This window comes from Stenella coeruleoalba (assembly GCF_951394435.1).
Source record: "Stenella coeruleoalba genome assembly, chromosome: 11".
Classification (NCBI taxonomy): domain Eukaryota; kingdom Metazoa; phylum Chordata; class Mammalia; order Artiodactyla; family Delphinidae; genus Stenella; species Stenella coeruleoalba.
Genome location: NC_137157.1, coordinates 26,823,838 through 26,843,541, shown reverse-complemented (window position 1 = coordinate 26,843,541; position 19,704 = coordinate 26,823,838). Strand labels below are relative to the sequence as shown.

General features: G+C 40.0%; 1 protein-coding gene across 9 annotated transcripts in view; it reads left to right on the top strand.

The window, feature by feature from the left end:
• Positions 1-19,704, top strand: part of CRADD (CARD and death domain containing adaptor protein) — a 254,034-nt gene that overhangs the window by 45,615 nt on the left and 188,715 nt on the right. The window lies entirely within an intron of this gene.

Here is a 19,704-nt window from a genome sequence, read left to right as displayed (position 1 = left end):
TAAACAGCTCCCTCCCTCTCTATTCCTTTTTACTGTAAGAGCTGGATTTAAATAGGGTGATCACGTGGCCCATTTTGAAAAGGGCAGTCATGTTCTTCTGCTGTTTCTTAGCTGTTTTGTCAGTTGGAGCAAAACAACAGCGCTGCTCACTTTTTGCAGGGTTAGAGGAAAAAGGAAGGGCTGGCAGAAGAATGGGGTGGGAAGCTAGAGGAGAGAGGAGAGGCCAAGAGTGTCAGACTGTGGGGACGAGGACCTGAAGGAGGCCACTTTGGCCTCAGGGATGGGGCCTGGAACTCTGCCTTTTTGAAGCCTGTTGACGATCTCATCCTAATTTAGCCTTTTGTGGAATCTTCCATGAGATGTGGTTGCCAACTTCAGCCTTCCTAGAGAATAGAGCCTGCTGAATCTGTTATGAAGTCTACCCAGAAGAGTTGGCAAAGCAGGCCCCCTCCTTAGAACCAGGATAACACTGACAGAAGGTGAAAGTCCGCTCCTCCTTTAAGAACACACAGTCAGTGCCTCACACCTGTTTCACCCGCACTGCACAAAAGAAAAAAAAAAACCACCGGCCCTCAGCAAAAACTAAAACTGACGTCACTGTAACCTTTGGTTATTCTTTTTTTGTGCGTAAAGTGTCAACCTCTTGTTTTATCTTGTAAACAATGGAAATCTTATTTCTTCCCAGAAAATTACAAAAGGTAACAGGGACCAGATTCAAACAGAATAAAAATCATAAGTAACCCAGAGAGTCTGGCTTAAAAAAAGAAAAAAAGGAAAAAGAAAGAAAAAAGAACGTGTCCTCTCGGCCTTAAAACTTGTCTTAAAGGGAAATCATTTAGGTTCCTGGTGGCTTCTTTCTTCATCATACTAACTTCTGTTAGCAAAGTATGATTTTGAAAGGATGCAGGGAGCTTGGGAAAGAGAGCTTTATATATTTTTTGTTTTTCCCTTTCTTCTCCCAGCAAAATACAAAGGTATCTGACCGTAAAGATGCTTAAACTGAGCTATTCTGATTGACAATGGTCAGGACATGGAAGTGTGGTGCCCCGAGATGGGCAGCTGCCTGCATAAAGGACCTGGCTGGCTGTACTTTCCACCTCTCTCTCCTACACCCAAACGGGGAGATTTGAGCAGTGGTTAATGTAGCCTCTTCTCCTTTTAAAAAAATGCGTCCCCTGCTCATTTCCAACACAGATTTGAGGTTGTTACTCGCTTATCTTAACAGAACATGTGTCTTGAAAGTATTATTTAATATAGAATATAATGTTATTTAGATCTTATTAAATTATCCTGTTTTTAGGGTATGCCAATGGACTAAATTTGTCTGAACTACTGAGATTTAGATTATCTAACTTTTATTGGCATTGGAGGATTTCTGTAAAAAAAAAGCTATTGAGATTAAATATCAATATCATATAAATCTTTCTAGGAAAATATAATCGAAAGCATCAGGGCTCCTACAGTTGGTGGTTTCTGTTATCTTGGTTCACAGAGCTATGACAATGTCATTGAATTTCAAGAATTCAAAAAGATAAAAATAAAACTCATAGTTTTGAGATGGAGAAAGAGAAAGATCCTGGAAGTTGTCTTCGTTTTTAAAATAGTCATTCTCACCTTAAAAGTACAAAAACTATTTTTCATTTATTAAGAAAAAACCCTGCCAGCTTATACTCCTGAATTAATGCAAAGACCAGTATTTTATAAACACTACTAATAATTGTGGAGGCTACTGTTGACAACTCTGCTTTTGATTTATTGCAAATATGCCTTCAATTTTCTTCCTCATTACCAACGACCTTCTTTAATTATAATAGGACTTTCATACAATATTTGTATTGTTTATTTTGAAGCATCTAACTTTAAAAGAAGTTTACTGATTTTTATGGCAAAAAATACAAATGTTTTTATTTTAGGATACAGACCATAAACTAAAACGTTACTGGGGGAGTTTGGCCAAAGATACAAAAATATATGGGAGGAAAAGTATACTTGCCTAATACTGTGCACATTTTTACAACAGAGCAAATGACATCTGGATTTAGAGTTTTAACTAGTAGTAACCTCATTTGTTTAGTAATGACTTTTAAAATAGAAAAAGAAAAATCTGCCGAAGCAGACCAGGCACTTACTAGATATTGAACTTGGATGAGCTGAAGTTAGTGAAGCAGGGTAATTAGAATAACTTTATCAACATCTAAATATTTCTCCTTTTCTTTAACATTTCAATTAAGTGTGAAGAAGTCCCAGAAATGAGATACCCATTAGCTACATGAAAGGAATTCGGAGGATTATAAGCTAGCCACACTTTTCTATGGCATGAATACTGCTTTTTTCTTTCTTTCTTTTTTTTTTTTTAAATAATTTGGAGGGGATTTTAAAATTTGTTAAGCTTCCCTAACGCTGTGGTTTATCACAGGTTTTGCTTTTAATAAGAAAAAAGAAAAACTTTTAAAAGAAGCTATCTGAATCAATTCATTTTTGTTTGTAGTCAGTCATTTTTGTTTGTTACTGTGATTAAAAATAAGTGGACTATATTTCTGTGAAAACCACATTCTTAATGTCAGTACCTACCTAGAAAATATAGGAGTCATACTTGATCATTCCTAATCATTTTGAAATTCTCTGGTCATTTTTTTTAAGGGCAGCATCGACTAATAATAATTGTGTGGCTCGTTATTTATTCTTGTCAGAGTAGTTTAGTTATTTTTGTATAACTATAGTTTTTTCAAACTAGTTGGAAATGATTCTACTTGTGATTATCAAAGTATGTACATTTGGTAATTTTGTTGTATAAAATACTTAATACCTGTGCAAATCTGTTTGAGTTTCGGTTTTAAAACAGCTCTGTAGTTTGGTGAGTCCTGCAAAGAGTCCGGCTTTCTCCGTGGCCTGCCAGCCAAATAATTTTTGCAGCATTTTCCTTTGCTTTCTTATAAACATTTAAAAAATTTCCTTGCTTTTTCGTAAGTTCAACGGTTACGTTAGAAAGCACTGAAGTTGCTATGAAATTGCCCTTTAGTTTTCCATATATTAGGGAGGAATGATAGATTTTTGCATATCCCCTGTAAGTTGTTAAAACAAATACTGAGGGCTGCTATTCTCATGGAGCTGTATTTGCCCAATTACAGATGAAATGATTATGCCTGACTGTATTGCTTTAAAATGAGTTTTGTTGCTTTCACGCTTAGGCAAAGATATTTAAATTTATTTTTGTTCAGTGTATCATGTAATGTACTTCTCCCCCATCTTGTGCTCCCAAATTTGGGATAAGCATTGAATCCTTTTTGGGCTGCAGGTTGCTGTCTGATTTACTAGAAAGCGTGATGCATGTAAAATAGTGGCTAATGATTATGGAGTCCCACCTTAAAGGTTATCAAGAGAAAAAAGTTAAAATATCAAGGAAGGTGCTACTACAGTCAAAACCTTATTTCCTCTGTAAAACCGTGGTATCTCATAGGAAGACTTGGATCTTATTCTCAGCTACCAAAAATGTTTAAATATGAAAGTAAAGATGACATGAGACTGTGGTACATTGTTCTTAAGGCCCACTGTTCTCAAGGTGCATGGTTATTAATCTTGGTTTGAATGTATAAATTATATAAGATTAATTTGCAGATAGGGTCGATGGAGGTTAGTACATGGGTTTTTAGAATGAGGAAGCTGATAAGGTATTACTCATCAGCCTTTCTGCTTCCGTTTTTGACGCTTTGGAAATGCTGTTAGTTTTACTTTTCTGTGTTCTTAAAGCTGTGGTCAAAGTAAGTAGGCTTAGAGATAAAACTTACATTATTTTCTCCTTTGTAAAATAAGGGGGCTGGACCGTGCTCTTTCTAGGCAGTTTCCAGAGATGTGAATCTCTGGATTCTGAACTCTCACTACTCTTTCGGAGCTCTACCTTTCTACTCTGCACGCCCTGCTTTTTGTTATCTGATTTGCAAGTCAATGTTATGGAAAGTCTCTATTGTAATGCAGACAGCCTCAGCTTCAGGTCTCAGCAGATATCAACAACCCAAACCCGCTATTCAAACCACCTCGGAAAGAAAAATCGTTTTAAAAGATGGCAAACTTTGCTTTCATGTTCACCCAAAACGAAGTTCTCGAGCAGCATCTGGCTGTGCAGAGTAATCCAATCTATTTTAACGCAAAGATTTTCCAAGAAGGCAGGAAACAGTCAAGGGGAAGGCTTTCAGGCATCTGCTGTTTCGTTTCCAGATCCCTTGTGTTAATTTAATGTTTCTAGGGAACCAGGCTCTTTCTTTTTTCTCAGAATCCCTTCTCTAGGAACTGGTGAGTGCGGTGGCGCTGTGCGAATAGCAGATAAAGCAGAGAGCTTGGCTGGGGCGCTCCGCGGTCCTTTGCAGCCTGGTCATCCCGCCACCCCGGGGGCGCCCTGGGTGTGATCTGTGGGTGACTCGGCAGTTTCCCTTCGTTCCTTGCATCTTACGCAAAGGCGGCGCCCGGAGTGACAGAGGTATACTTGAAAGACGTGTTTACTTGCATTTGTCCAATTTGGCCTTAGTGAAAGGTAGCTAGGAAGCGACTGGCTCTTCCTCGCTCTACCAAAACCAGGGAAACTCAGCCAATCTCCAGGAAACAAACCAAACCAAACACAAACCTGAGTGAAGTGTGAATCTTGCATTAAACACTTGGATTTGTGTTCGTGAAGAGAATCCCAGGAAAATTGGCGTTCCTTTCAACAGCCTGCTGCCCATCCTCGGTAAATTAGCAATCACAGGTTGCCGGGAAATTTCTTGTCCTTGTGTGATGAGCAGGTTCGGCAGATTTTGTTTTGAAGGGGCAGACTGTGCTAGTGGAGTCAGGTGTTTGTGCGGCGCCAGAATATTAACACCTTGTGTTCCGGGGCCCTTATCTTCCGGGCAGGGACTCTTTCCCATTCTCGTCTCCCACTTCAGAACCAGAAGGATGCATCCAAACGTCGCCTTTGAAAAGGAATTCTGTAGAATCAAAAACAAAAAAAGGCTGTCCTTCAAAATAGTTTCGTTTTTGGATATTCGTATCTGCCTAGAAACTTAGAATGCTAGTAATTCATGTTGCTGTGAGAATTGCCCTGGTACCTAATGTTAAAGTTTAATGTGTTCACATGTAACTTACCTAGTACTCCGATAATGCCAGTATTCGTATAGCAGCCAATCTAACTGTGTTACTAAGTTGTTGGAATCACAGAATTTGAGTTCGAATGGAGTGTAGAGGTCATTTAGGCCAATTTTTAAATGGAATTGTAAGAATCTCTTTTATAACATTTCTGACCACTTTTTGAGGCATTCCATTCTGTTGCTGGAGAGCTGTAATTATTAAAATGTTATTCCTTTTATTAAATTGAATTCTCTCCTTGGTTCTTGTTCTCCTTTAAATAATAAAAGCCTAAATACCTTTTTTTCATATATTTTAGTGAGTGTGGTATATACTTGAAGATCATGATAAGACAAGAGATTAGCTTCATAGTAATGATAACCACATTTTGGGCTCCAAATTCTTGCTTTGTGCCTTATGAATCTTCTTTTGAACTGCTTAGAAACAACGGCAGAACTTCCCATTTCAAGGTAGTACTTGAGATTAAGCAATAAAATGGTATATTGGCAACAGTTTTCATTTTAAAAATCCCTTTGATTTGATACTTATATCCTAATTTTCTGTTATGGTCGTTTTTGGTTTACTTTTAGTTTTCTATGGAATGTTCTGTGCTTTAGCCGAAATCATTAAATAAAGATAAATAAGTTTACTAGACTCAGAAATGTGCATCTTTTGGCTCTTTTTTGCTTTACCTCTGTACTAGTTTTCTATTGCTGCTATAACAAATCACCACAAAGTTAGTAGCTTACAACAAAACCCATTTATTATCTCACCTTCCTATGGGTCTGAGCTTTGGGCACAGTATGGCTCTTCTGGGTTCTCTGTTCATGTCCTCACAAGGCCCCATGTCAAGATATCAGCAGGTCTGGACTCTTACCTGTAGGTCCTGGGGGAGAATTCAGTTCCATGTGGTTGTAGGACTGATGTCCCATTTCCTTGCTAGCTGGTCTTCCTCAGCTCCACATTCCTTAACTCATACTCCACCACCCCCCATCTTCAGAGTCAATAATAGTGTGTGGAATCCTTTTGCTTTGAATATCTCTGCCTTCCCCTTCTGTTTCGTTCCTATGCTTTTAAAGGACTCATGCAATTCCATTGGGCCCACCTGGATAAAGTCAAATGATTAGTAACCTTAATTACCCAGCAAATTCTTTTCACAGCAGTACCTGACTTAGTGCTTGATTTATGACTATGGGGATGGGAATCTTGGGGGCACATCTTTAGAATTCTGCTTACCATATCCTTCTAGGTACAGCTTTCCTGGGATGGTTATAGTCATAATCCAACATTTTAAAGAGATTTTAAGCATCTTAATTCTCAAAATTTTGCAAAGTGAAATTAGACCTGAAAAAGTCAGGTAGCATTAAATATTACTTACAAAGAATTTTTAGAGGTTTAATAAAACAATAAATGCTTTTTTTAAAAAAATTCAAACTTCTATGTTGCAAAACCTTTCCCAATCTTCTTGTTTTGGGCATTGTATTAAGATAGCATCAGATAGAAGTCAGTTTGTAGTACCAATACTATATATACTACTAATAATTGCATTTAAGAAAGATTGGTTTTCCTCTGCAGTCTCATTTCAGCCTTGGAGAGTTTTTGATATATTCAAATAGAATTCTACTAGAATCCAATTTTGGCTAAGAAACCGGGTCCCATGACCTAGCTGCCACTTACTCATACCTAAAATGTGCTTGAATATGCAACTTCCTAATTGTAGGGCACATGTAAACCCCCTCCTCACTTTTTGTAGAGCTGCATAGTTCTTACAGCTTGGGGTCAGGGGAGTGCAGGCTTACATTATGCATCCTGATTTACTATTTATGAATCCTGATTACCATTCGTTATTTAAATTCTAATTTTTCCTTTCAGAGGTTTTAACTAGACAACTGTTCAGAAGTACGGATTATACATGGGGAAATTCTAGTGCTTTAGAGCTACTGAAAAGAAAAGGCTGATCATCAGATGCAGCAGTAAAACAGAAAGTGTTGGCTCTTGGGGAGTTTTGTGAATACGCTTTAGGACTTTGTCACCTTCTTCCAGCAACTCCAGCGAGTAGGGGGCCTGGTGCAAGAAGTGGCGATCTGCCAGTTTCAGGCTCAGACGTGGTGCTGTGAGACATAACTGATGGTCTGGAGATACAGGGCAGAGGGATAGGCAGCATGTATGCTGAGACTTGAAACTCGTGCCTCCTTAGCCCTCGGGGTGAGGTGATGATCAAATCACAACCACACATCTCGGGTGACTATATATTTGAAACACGCAATTTAGCTAAGGTGCTTCTTTTGCTTTCCCTGATTTATGATTATTTTCATGTAATGAATGATGGTCATGGGCATTCTGATATAGAAGGTTTTAATTAGGGCTCAGGATCTGTGCAATTAATCAAGCAAAATGATTTAGAGTTCTGTTATTACTGAAGTCTTTTCAGCTGGAATTAAGTGGATCCACACCAGTGCATTATTAAGCATACAGTTACTTATTGGTTTATTTATCTGGACTCCACCTTATTATAAAAAGATTTTGAGGAAATTTACACATACATACATACCCACCACCACCACCACATAAAATAAGTAGATGAAGAAATTAGGCAAAAGGAAAATAAATTAGGAGAAAAATAACAAGGCTGCTTTGGGTAGGTTTAATGCAAAGAAAATATAGTATAAAATTCTATACAGGTGCTAGAACTAGGCTATAAATTTGGCTCTGATTTTTTTTCTAGCAGCCAAAACAAAATGGCAGCAAAGTAATCAGCTATAGGATTCATCACATTCATAAAATGATTATAAGAAGATTGGAATTTTCCTTTGAACTCATCTTGTGTTGAAAGGGACATTTTATGCTTTCCTTCTGCTAGAAAGGTTAGCTTTGAATTGCAATTAAACTTATAAAAACATAATTTTGGCAGAAATAAGAATGAACAGAATGGCAGAATGGGAGCAGTTAGCAGGATTTCTAGTATTCCCTCTCTTTTTCTTGGTTCATGTTCTAATGTTCCAGTGCTCTCCTCAGTGCACAGAGAGGTCCAAGAAGATTAGCCGTTCTTTTTGGAAGCTGAAGGCTTCCCTGAAGATTCTGTGAGAATGGGAAGCAGAATCTGATTTTTTTTTTTTTTCAGAATGGAAACCTTTTATCATGAAGAATTTTTTCTTTATTGTATACTTTTATATAGTTTCCAACCCATGAATTAGTGGTGTTCCAAAAGTTCATTTTTAAGTTGCTTGTTTGAAATTAAGAATATATTTTCCCAAAGAAATGATGTTGTCTGTGACCTAATTTCAGACTTGCAATGAACCCAGGGTTCAAGGAGGTTAAATCTGAATAAATACAGGTCTTCAATTCTGTATTCAAAACCTTTGAGGCCAGATTTGCTGACTTTGAGTTTTGTTTTGTTTTGTATTTTGAGAAGGATAATATTGTGCGTATACCCGTTATTACGTCGCACTGCAGTGTGGTCTGGAGCAGGATCCTATAATCAAACACATTAATACTTCTGCAGTGAAACTGATGAATATTCACACTCAGTGGGATAAATAAAAACTATAAATAGCCTCATGTCAGTTCAGGTCGGGTTTTGTCTCCAAATGAATTCAGGCCAAATGAGTTCAGGTCAGGTCAGGTTTTGCTGCCAAATGAGTTATGAAAAAACTTCTGGTTTTCAGAGCGTTTTGGATTTCAGATTAGTGTATCTCTATTATACATTTTTTTAATAAAAAAGCCACTGGTATTATAAACTCTAACCACAATGTAATGTTCTTTTATGGAAAAATGTGTTGAATTCCAATTAGGAAAACCAGAAAGCCATCACTATATTGCAGCCGTACAGCAAGAATGAAGTGTTTCCATTAGGCAGGACTCAGAGCAGAAATGCCCTCCTATGTAACCCAGGAGAGGGCACTTGTCAGGCAGCTGCTAGTGAAGGTTCAAGATCCAGGGCAGGGGACTGGTAAGAAGTATGAGAGAAGGGAGGTGGGAGAACAAGGTGGGACTTCCCCTTCTATTATTCATTTCTCCCCCCCCTTAACTCTTCCTTTCCTGTTAATGCAGGGAGCCCGACAGTGATATGAGGCGTGGCATTTCCCTCCCCTCCACTCCCACCCTTTCCCCAAAACTGCCTATAAAGACACCAAATGGTGTCAGAAATAATAAAGCTTCTAAAGATAGTTAAACTTATGTGTAGATCTTGCCTCTGCCACCCTCTAGCTGTGTGACCTTAGGTGGTTTGCTCAACTTGTGAAATAAAACAAAGAAAAAATCCGATCTGCTTCCTAGGGTGGTTGAGAAGACATTAGGTTCTGAAGTCAGTGTGCTGTTATGTGCAAGTGCCTCACACAGAATGGAGCTCAATAAACGGTGGCATCCTTCACCGTTGTGGTCCCCTCACATATCTTCTGGTAATTCTTTCCTTCTCCCCCTGAACATTGGCTGAGAAGCAGGGAGCCAGGACCCAGTGGAGATGCAGTGTATCTGTGAGCAGGAGGGGACAAGCTTCTCAGGTGATGAGTATGGCGGTTGTGATGGAGAAGTGCTCTGCAAAGGCACGAAGGCCCCAAAGTGTAGGCATTTGTATCTGGCTCAACCAAGGCATCCAGTCCCTCTTTAGGGTCTGATCTAGGCTTGGTAAACCCTCAGACTTGGAAGTTTCTGGAAGAAAAAATCATCTGCAGGCTCTTGTGGGAGTTAGGCTGGAACCAGTTATCTTTGGAGTTTACCTGAAAGCTGTTTGCAGCCATGAGGGTTGATATTGCCCCATGGGCCAGGCTCAACAGGAGTAGAAATAAGACTTTCAAGAAGCCACTAGAAATTTCACAGCTATTCTAGGGCTTTGACACAGGCGCTGCTTGGTGGCACTCTAGCTCTTCATATTGATTACATGAATTCTTTCAATGATATTATGTGCTTAGTTAATGCCAGGTACTGTTCTGGGTATATAATGGTTAATGACATAGGCAAGATCCCTGCTGTCATGGAAACAGATGAGGGTACTGTGTTAGCAAAGAGTAAGACGTGAGTGGGTGGGTGGGTGAGTTGGGGTGGTTAGGGAAGGTCTGTTTGAGGAGGTGACATTGAAGCTGAGACCTGAAGGATGGGTTGGAGGTAGCCATGCCAGGAGCATCCTCGATAGAGGGCCAGCAAGTTCAAAGGTCCTAAGATGGGGAGGAGCTGGTGTGTCCTAGGACCTTTCAGAAGCCGGGTTGGAGCTTCATGAGCAAAGGGGCAAGGATCCGGGGTAGAGGGAAAGGCAGGCTGGGCTAGACCTTGCTGAACCTTGTATGCTCTGGACAGCAATATGAATTTCATTCAGAGAACAGGAAACCCCTGAAGGTTTTTAAGCAGGGGAGGAACATGGTTTGCATAAGTTCACTTGGCCTCTCAAGTGCATGTCATGCGATATTAAAAACTAGGCTAGGCTCCTTTGGGAATATTCCAGTGTTTCCCTTGTTTTTAACTCAAATGTGAAAACTTTGAAGTCACTTGTTTCTCTTTAGTTTTTAGGTTTTCTCTTCAAATCCAATTAACTGTCATCATATATTTAGCTTTTTGGTTAAAGAATGCATAAGCGGTCACCTCTGTAATATTGAGCAAGTCTCCTGTTACCTGGTTTTTGTTTCCTACTATGGCTTTTGTGTGTTTATCTTCCAGCATACCCATCCTTTGCTGCCAGCATTGACATGCTTTCTCTTTTAATCCTTTCTGTTTTCCTCCCTTGGTTTTGCAGTTGTGATAGACTTTTTGTGTTTGTCCATTTCTTGCAGGACTGTTGAGGCATTCTCTCTTGGCTATACTGATTTCCTTTAAAGCACTCTATTCAATATAACAAACCTAACACAGCTTCTTGTACGTAGTAGGTACTCAGTAAAGTTTTGTTATGTGAATGAATAAACAGCAAGATCTGCTGGGCTTTTGTGATGAACCTGAAGATGAATAGGTCCTGTTTATGCCCTTAAGCAGGCCACTTCAGGATCTAAAGTCAGTGTTTTTCATAGGACACTAATAAAGGGACGTAAGTACAGTGTGGAAAGGAACTTTGGAGGATGAATTTGACCCTGAACCTCAGATCCAGCCTCTGTTCTGGCTTTTTATTTAGGTGGATTTTTCAGGGAGAGAAGTATAGTTGTTATTATTATGGACAACTGAATCAGGATTTTATGGACATTAAGAAAAATGTTCTGAAATTTGGTAATAAGATGTTAAGACGGAGATACAGCCTTTCAGAGTCATTGTCTAATAAGACCTAAGAGTCATCTGATTCTCTAGAGAATGTAACTTTGTTTTACTTACTATTTGCTATTAATTAGTCCTCAGACTCTATTAAAGTTAGAACTTACAGAAAATTGTTATGATGCAAATGACTTCTTGCAAGTAGAGAAGATAACCCCAAAGGTTATATTTTATTGCCCTATAGAATATTAACTAGTGTTGTATGTAATTTAGCAATCTTGTTCCAGTATTCTTTTTTTTTAATTTACTGTATCAGTTTCTTTACCACCTTGCTATTTTCCTCATTATGAGTTACGTAAGTCTTTGACATATGTATATTGTATACATATACATATGTATATTTGTATATGTATAATATACTCACTGTATATTTGTATGTGAATTATATTCCTAACCTTTTAAAAACTGTATTTTGACATTCATACTCAGTAAAGTCCTTAGACATGAATGTGCAAGTCACTATCCAAATTTCCTCATTTTATGCTACCATGTAATTCCTGAGTGGAAACATCATGGATGTCACAATAAAGGGCCTTATAGTATGAGGTAGAGGTAAAAATTTTACTTACAGAAAACCTGTACTTTTAGAGGGCATCTGTCCCTGTACTATTTACCATGCTCTTTCTTGTATGGTGGCAAAAGTAAATAAGTAAACTTGAGAGACATTCCACAAATACAAATCTTGCTTTTTTTTTTTTTGCTTTAAAAAAAAGCATGAACATCATTATAGGAAAAAGTAGATTCTGAAATTTTTTAAAAAAATTATTGTTTTTATTTATTTATTTTTGGCTGTGTTGGGTCTTCATTGCTGCGCGTGGGCTTTCTCTAGTTGCAGCGAGTGGGAGCTACTCTTTGTTGTGGTGCGCGGGCTTCTCATTGTGGTGGCTTCTCTTGTTACAGAGCACGGGCTGTAGGTGTGTGGGCTTCAGTAGCTGTGGCACGTGGGCTCAGTAGTTGTGGCTCATGGGCTCTAGAACGCAGGCTCAGTAGCTGTGGCGCACGGGCTTAGTTGCTCTGCGACATGTGGGATCTTCCTGGACCAGGGCTTGAACGCGTGTCCCCTGCATTGGCAGGCGAATTCTTAACCATTGTGCCACCAGGGAAGCCCGATTCTGAAGTACTTACCATAAAGAATCACTAGACCAATAGCGTAGTTAGTCACGAAGTACAGATCACAAAAATCTCACCAATCAGGTTTGAAAGTTCAGCCCTGGATGGTGTTTATTTCCTCAAAGATACTTCACCTGCAGCAAGGGCAGCCTGTCAACAGCTGATGCCATGTTTATAGCCTTTTGGTCTAAACTGGAAGTTCAGTTAAAGTCACTATTAGCTGAACCTACATTAATATGTATTCTGCCCCATTAGAAACTGTTAAGAAAGGGAAGATTAATACTGTATTTAAACAGATGACACATTAAGAGAAGAACTAAGGAAATAAAACATTCATTTATTACCTTTTGGTAAATTATTATTTTTCCATCGCTGCTTAAAGGAATCCTAGTAGTGACCTCAGTCAGGGTTTTAGTATAATGCTTTACACACTTGACTCAGTCTTTATCTTTGCTCCTCTCAGGATAGCTCTGGAGTTTGAATCTCCTTTTCAGAGCTTCGTTCTCAACTTCAGCAGTTTATTTATACTGTAGTCACTTAAGGGTGTTTATATACCTGCTTTGATAGGGACCGTCCTGTTTTATGCTTCTTTTCTCAACATGATTCTCAGTAGGGCTGCTTTTACTCTCAGAAGTGTCCATGTTTTTCATGATAAATTATATGGCCACACTTCTTTGCCCTGGCTAGATGTGGTTAAAGCCTCTTTAGCCCCAATCTTGTCTGCCGCCTTTTGTCTCTCTGCCCTTTTTTTCCTTCTCTACATGTGGCAGGAGCCAAAAAAACATAAGAGTAACAACCAGATGAATGTGTTTCTTCAGTCCTTTCTGCTATCATTTCCCCCCTTTTATAAAGAACAGCCTCGTTTATTTATTCGTATGTCATACTAGCTTGTATTTATTGAGCTCTTGCTGTGCTCCTGACACTGCTCTTTACTAGGATTAACTCAGTTCTCACAACAGTCGTATGAAATACATACTATTCTTATCCCCACTTTACAAGACTGGGTAGGTGAATAACTCGTCTTGGGTCACACAGTATGGAGCATACCTTTGAACCTGGTTAGTCTGACTTCAGAGTCCATGCTGTTGACTACCAGTATATAAGAATTGTTTATTCAAGTGTATGCAGTTGCTGGTCTTAGTATGAATTGATAGCTAACATCTAATGGTTCATTTCAGCGAGCAACCTAACAATATAAAGTTTTACATTAGTAATCTATTGCTGCATAACAAATCACCCCTAAATCTAGCAGCTTAAAACAGTGAGCATATATTATCTCATACAGTTTCTTTTGGTCAGGGATTTGAGAGTTCCTTAGCTGAATAGCTCTGGCTTGGTGTCTCTGATGACATCTCAAGATGTCAGCTGGGACCAGAGTCATTCTTGCATGGCACTGCTGCTTCCAAGATGGTGCACTCATGTGGTATAAGTGCTTAGCATTATGCTTTTTGATGGTGATGTAAGCACCTGGCTTTAAGCTTTAGATTGCTGAGGCATCCATTTCAAAGACATCCATCTTGAATAAATATATTGCCAGCTGTATAGCACTGCTGCTATTAGCAGAACAATGAGATAAGGAACTGGCTGCCTCCACCCATGAAGTTCCCCTTTTATCTGGGTAACCTAGATAACTGACCACCTGAGTGACCCTGCTTCTCCTTTCCCGTGCCCTAATGCTTTACATTTGCCAATAAAGAGTGAACCCGTGAAACCCTAGGCACCCCACCCTCAGACCCTAATAAAGGCAGAGCCCCAGGTCTTTACTTCCTTCTTCTCTCTCTACCCATGACCTCGCTGTGTTGCCCTTGGACATGCTGTGTGCCCTCCAGGACTCGTGAGTGATAAATCTTGTTTTTCAAAGTTCCCTCATGAATTGCTGAAGTGCATCTTGAGATCATAATGAGCACCACAAGGGCTGGACCAGCCACAACACTGGCTTCAATCAGGAAGATGTCCGTGGGGCCTCCTCACAAGTCATACAGACCTAGGTGATGCCGTAGGTATTCCTAGCCATAGCATCGCTATTGAGAGGCTGAGGCTGACACAGCTCACATGGTGTTGGTTGTTGGCAGGTCTCACTTCCTTCCCATTTGGGCTTCTCCCTCAGCTGCTTGAGTGTCCTCACAGTATGGAGGCCAGCTTCCCCCAGAGCGAACAAGCCTGGAGAACAAGGTGGAAGCCAAAATATCTTTTAAAACTTAGTCTAGGGGCTTCCCTGGTGGCGCAGTGGTTGCGAGTCTACCTGCCAAAGCAGGGGACACGGGTTTGTGCCCCGGTCCGGGAGGATCCCACATGCCGCGGAGTGGCTGGGCCCGTGAGCCTGCGCGTCTGGAGCCTGTGCTCCGCAACGGGAGAGGCCACAATGGTGAGAGGCCCGCGTACCGCAAAAAAAACAAACAAAAAAAACTTAGTCTAGGAAGTCACATTTCCCTGTCATTTTTGTGGTATCCTATTGGTTCCCTGGGTCAGGGAGGGGGGTGGGACAGCTACACAGGGTGAATACTAGGAGGAAAGAATCACTGGGTCATTTTGCAGGCTGGATCTTACAAAAGGGCTGATGTATTTTAAAGCAAACAATTTTTAAAATTATTTTTCATATTCTTTTCCATTATGGTTTCTTACAGGGTATTGAATATAGTTCCCTGTGCTATACAATAAGACCTTGTTGTTTATCCATCCTATATATATTAGTTTGCATCTGCTAATCCCAAACCCCTAATCCAACCCTCTCCCACCCCCTCTCCCCCTTGGCAACCACAAGTCTATTCTCCATATCTGTGAGTTTGTTTCTGTTTCATAGATAAGTTCATTTGTGTCATATTTTAGATTCCACATATAAGTGATATGGTATTTGTCTTTCTCTTTCTGACTTCTTCACTTAGTATGATGATCTCTAGTTCCATCCATGTAGCTGCAAATGGCATTTTTCATTCTTTTTTATGGCTGAGTAGTATTCCATTGTATATATATACACTACATTTTCTTTATCCATTCATCTGTAGGTGAACATTTCGGTTGTTTCCATGTCTTGGCTATTGTAAATAGTGCTGCTATAAACATAGGGGTGCACGTATGGTGCATGTATCTTTTCAAATTATGGTTTTATCTGGATATATGCCCAGGAGTAGGATTGCTGGATCATGTGGCAACTCTATTTTTAGTTTTTCGAGGAATCTCCATACTGTTTTCCATAGTGGCTGCACCAATTTACATACCCACCAACAGTATGGGAGCGTTCGCTTTTCTCCACACCCTCTCCAGCATTTGTTATTTGTAGGCTTTTTAATGCTGGCTATTCTGACCAGTGTGAGGTTGTACCTCATTGTAGTTTTGATTTGCATTCCTCTAATAATTAACAGTGTTGAGCCTATTTTCATGTGCCTATTGGACATCTGTATGTCTTCTTTGGAGAAATGTCTGTTTAGGTCTTCTGCCCATTTTTTGATTTTTTTTTTGTTATTGAGTTGTATGAGCTGTTTTTATTTATTTTTTTGTTAAACTTTATTTTTATTTATTTATTTTTGGCTGTGTTGGGTTTTTGTTGCTGCGTGGGCTTTCTCTAGTTGTGGTGAGTGGGGGCTACTCTTCGTTGCAGTGCTCAGTAGTTGTGGCTTGTGGGCTCTAGAACGCAGCTCGGTAGTTGTGGCACACAGGCTTAGTTGCTCCACGGCATGTGGGATCTTCACACACCAGGGCTGGAACCCGTGTCCCCTGCACTGGCAGGTGGATTCTTAACCACTGCGCCACCAGGGAAACCCTGAGCTGTTTTTATATTTTGGGAATTAAGCTCTTGTTGGTCTCATTGTTTGCAGATATTTTCTCCCAGTCCATAGGTTTGTCTTTTCGTTTTGTCTGTGGTTTCCTTTGTTGTGCAAAAGCTTATAAGTTTGATTAGGTCCCATTTGTTTATTTTTGCTTTTATTTCTATTGCCTTGGCAGACTGACCTAAGAAAACATTGGTACGATTTCTGTCAGAGAACGTTTTGCCTATGTTCTCTTCTAGGAGTTATATGGTGTCGTGTCTTATGTTTAAGTCTTTAAGCCATTTTGAGTTTATTTTTTATTTATTTATTTTTTGCGGTACGAGGGCCTCTCACTGTTGTGGCCTCTCCCGTTGTGGAGCACAGGCTCCGGACGCTCAGGCTCAGCGGCCATGGTTCACGGGCCCAGCCGCTCCGCGGTATGTGAGATCTTCCCGGACCGGGGCACGAACCCATGTCCCCTGCATTGGCAGGCGGACTCTCAACCACTGCGCCACCAGGGAAGCCCTTGAGTTTATTTTTGTGTGTGGTGTAAGGGTGTGTTCTAACTTCATTGATTTACATGCAGCTGTCCAGCTTCCCCAGCACCACTTGCTGAAGAGACTGTCTTTTCTCCATTGTGTATTCTTGCCTCCTTTGTCAAAGATTAATTGACCATAGGTGTATGGGTTTATTTCTGGGCTCTCTATTCTGTTCCATTGATCCATATGTCTGTTTTTGTGCCAGTACCATGCTGTTTTGATTACTGTAGCTTTGTGGTATTGTCTGAAGTCTGGGAGGGTTATGCCTCCTGCTTTGTTCTTTTTCCTCAGGGTTGCTTTGGCAATTTGGGTCTTTTGTGGTTCCATGTAAATTTTAGGATTGTTTGTCCTAGTTCTGTGAAAAATGTCATAGATAATTTTATAGGGATTGCATTAAATCTACAGATTGCTTTGGGTAGTATAGCCATTTTAACAATATTAATTCTTCCAGTCCCAGAGCATGGAATAGCTTTCCATTTCTTTGAATCATCTTCAGTTTCCTTTATTAATGTTTTATAGTTCTTAGCATATAAGTCTTTCACTTCCCTGGTCAGGTTTACTCCTAGGTATTTTTTTTTTTTTGGCACGACTTTAAAAGGAATTTTTTTTTAACTTTCCCTTTCTGATATTTCATTGTTAGTATAAGGTAATGCAACTGATTTCTAAAGCAAACAATTTTTCTTTTTAAGATGTTGGGGGTAGGAGTTTATTAATTAATTAATTAATTTTTGCTGTGTTGGGTCTTCGTTTCTGTGTGAGGGCTTTCTCTAGTTGTGGCAAGCGGGGGCCACTCTTCATCGCGGTGTGTGGGCCTCTCACTATCGTGGCCTCTCTTGTTGCAAAACACAGGCTCCAGACGCTCAGGCTCAGTAGTTGTGGCTCACGGGCCTAGTTGCTCCGCGGCATGTGGGATCCTCCCAGACCAGGGCTCGAACCCGTGTCCCCTGTATTAGCAGGCGTATTCTCAACCACTGCGCCACCAGGGCAGCCTTAAAGCAAACAATTTTTAAGGCTTAACATTTTAAAACCTAAAACTTAGATTCTTTTACCCGCAAATTAACAGTAACTTTTTTTTAAGTATACCCATATCTAGTTGTTTTTCTCAGTTTTCTACTGATACTAGAATATTTTTGTATTCGTATAAAAACTGCAGTTACTAGTAATCCTTTGGTACAGACTGAACTCAGAAGTTCTGTCCAAAACTGTGTGGTGACAAAGGGGCAGCTCCTGAAAACCTGATAACAATAAACAGAGTGCACATAGGCACCTAACTCTGAAGAAAGTAGTGAGGAAACAGGAAATAAGATAGTTTTTTGCCTTCAGAGGTTTGAGGTGAAGTGGCAGGCAAGTAACTGCCAGCAGTGTACTTGAGGGAGCCTTGAAAGCATGTTTACTTGCCAAGGGTGGGCCATGAATGTTTTCCTGGATACTTGTTCCCTCTGAACTCCAGTGGAGGGTAAAGTAGAGTCTTTGCTGAAGGTTTCCAGGTAGGATTCCAAAGTACAGTTAGCATTAAAGATTGGGGATGGTGACCATCTAGCTTACTCATAATGTGGCGACCCTTTGGGTCACTTATAAGGCCTTTCTGTTTAGGACTGCTAAGGATGTCAGCCATGTTAATATTAAAGGCAGGGAATTTAGGTTGTGATAGTGATCACTGAGGAATTTTGGTAGCTCATTTTGTCAAGTACTGAGACCACACCCCCTGTTAAGTCTTCAGGAGAAAGAGACTGGTCAAATTAACACTGTTTAGGCTATGAGAGCCTGAGACCCCTGTGAATTAGTGGGTTAGCAGACATGAGGCACTTGGACACATACTTTTACTAAGGGCTGTAGCTTTTACTTATCTTGGGTAAGATACACTCCAACCAGTTAGGATGAAGGCTATATCTGATGGTAAAATGGATAAAGCTCCTGAGTGTTACCTTATCCCTCACAAAGGAGTGGTGGGCTTATGAGGCCACATGTCAGAGGAGTCCTGCATCTCCCCTATGCAGGCTTTTATCTCCTGATTTGGAAGGTCCTTCACCTGTGTCCTAGCTTCATCTTGTACCCTACAGAACAATGCAGGCTTAGGGCAGAGCTGGCGTAAGTTGCTTATTCCAGGGCTTTTCTTGTTCACTGCCACATCCTCAGCATCCAGAACAGGGCCTGATAGGTAAGAGATGCTCAAGAAATATTTTTTGAATGAAGAAGGGCACAATCTTCCCAAGTAGTGGGTAGCCATTATGTACGGGATAAAAGAGGGAGGAGCAATCCAAAGAGGAAATGGGTCCAATGGGAAAAAGCTAATGAGATATGCTATACAGGCATAAAACCATAACCTCTTAGCTTGTTAGGTATCAGAGAATTTCCAAGTAGTGAGGATACATAGCCTCCCTGCCTTCATCTGTAATAGTATGCCTCCTTTCTCCTCCTGGCATACCTGCAGGTGGGAAGCCTTGAGCGCCCTCTTGAGGCTGAACACGCCACTGACAGAAATAATTCAACTTAACCAGAAGATTAATTTCTTTAAAAGTGAGTCATTATATTTGCTCACTTTATTACCATTGTCTTGGAGGAATCCATTTTTCATCTAAGGGATGAATGAATTGTAACCTTTTAAGCACAATCACTTAAAACTATTCCAACCATTTTGTTGGAAACTTTACTAAAGCATTGTATATTTCCCCATCTTCTTAATAAAGTATTTGGAATATCGTCTAATGTTTTCCTGTTATTTCAGGATCGTTTTGGAAATACCATGCTGTAAATACAGTGATACACTTAGGGTTTACTCCAGATGGGCTTTTTCCATTACACTGAAGACCATATATTGTTGTTTTTTGAATTCTCTTGTTCATTTTTCATAGTTTAGCTACCTCCTTCTCTCTGGTAGGCTGTTAGTGTTCACTTCCTGATGCCACTCATACACCTGCCCCAAGAGCTCCTGGTCCCCAAGAGTATATTCTCTCTGGTTATGTGTAGGAAAATAGATGACTGAGTTTACGAGGTTT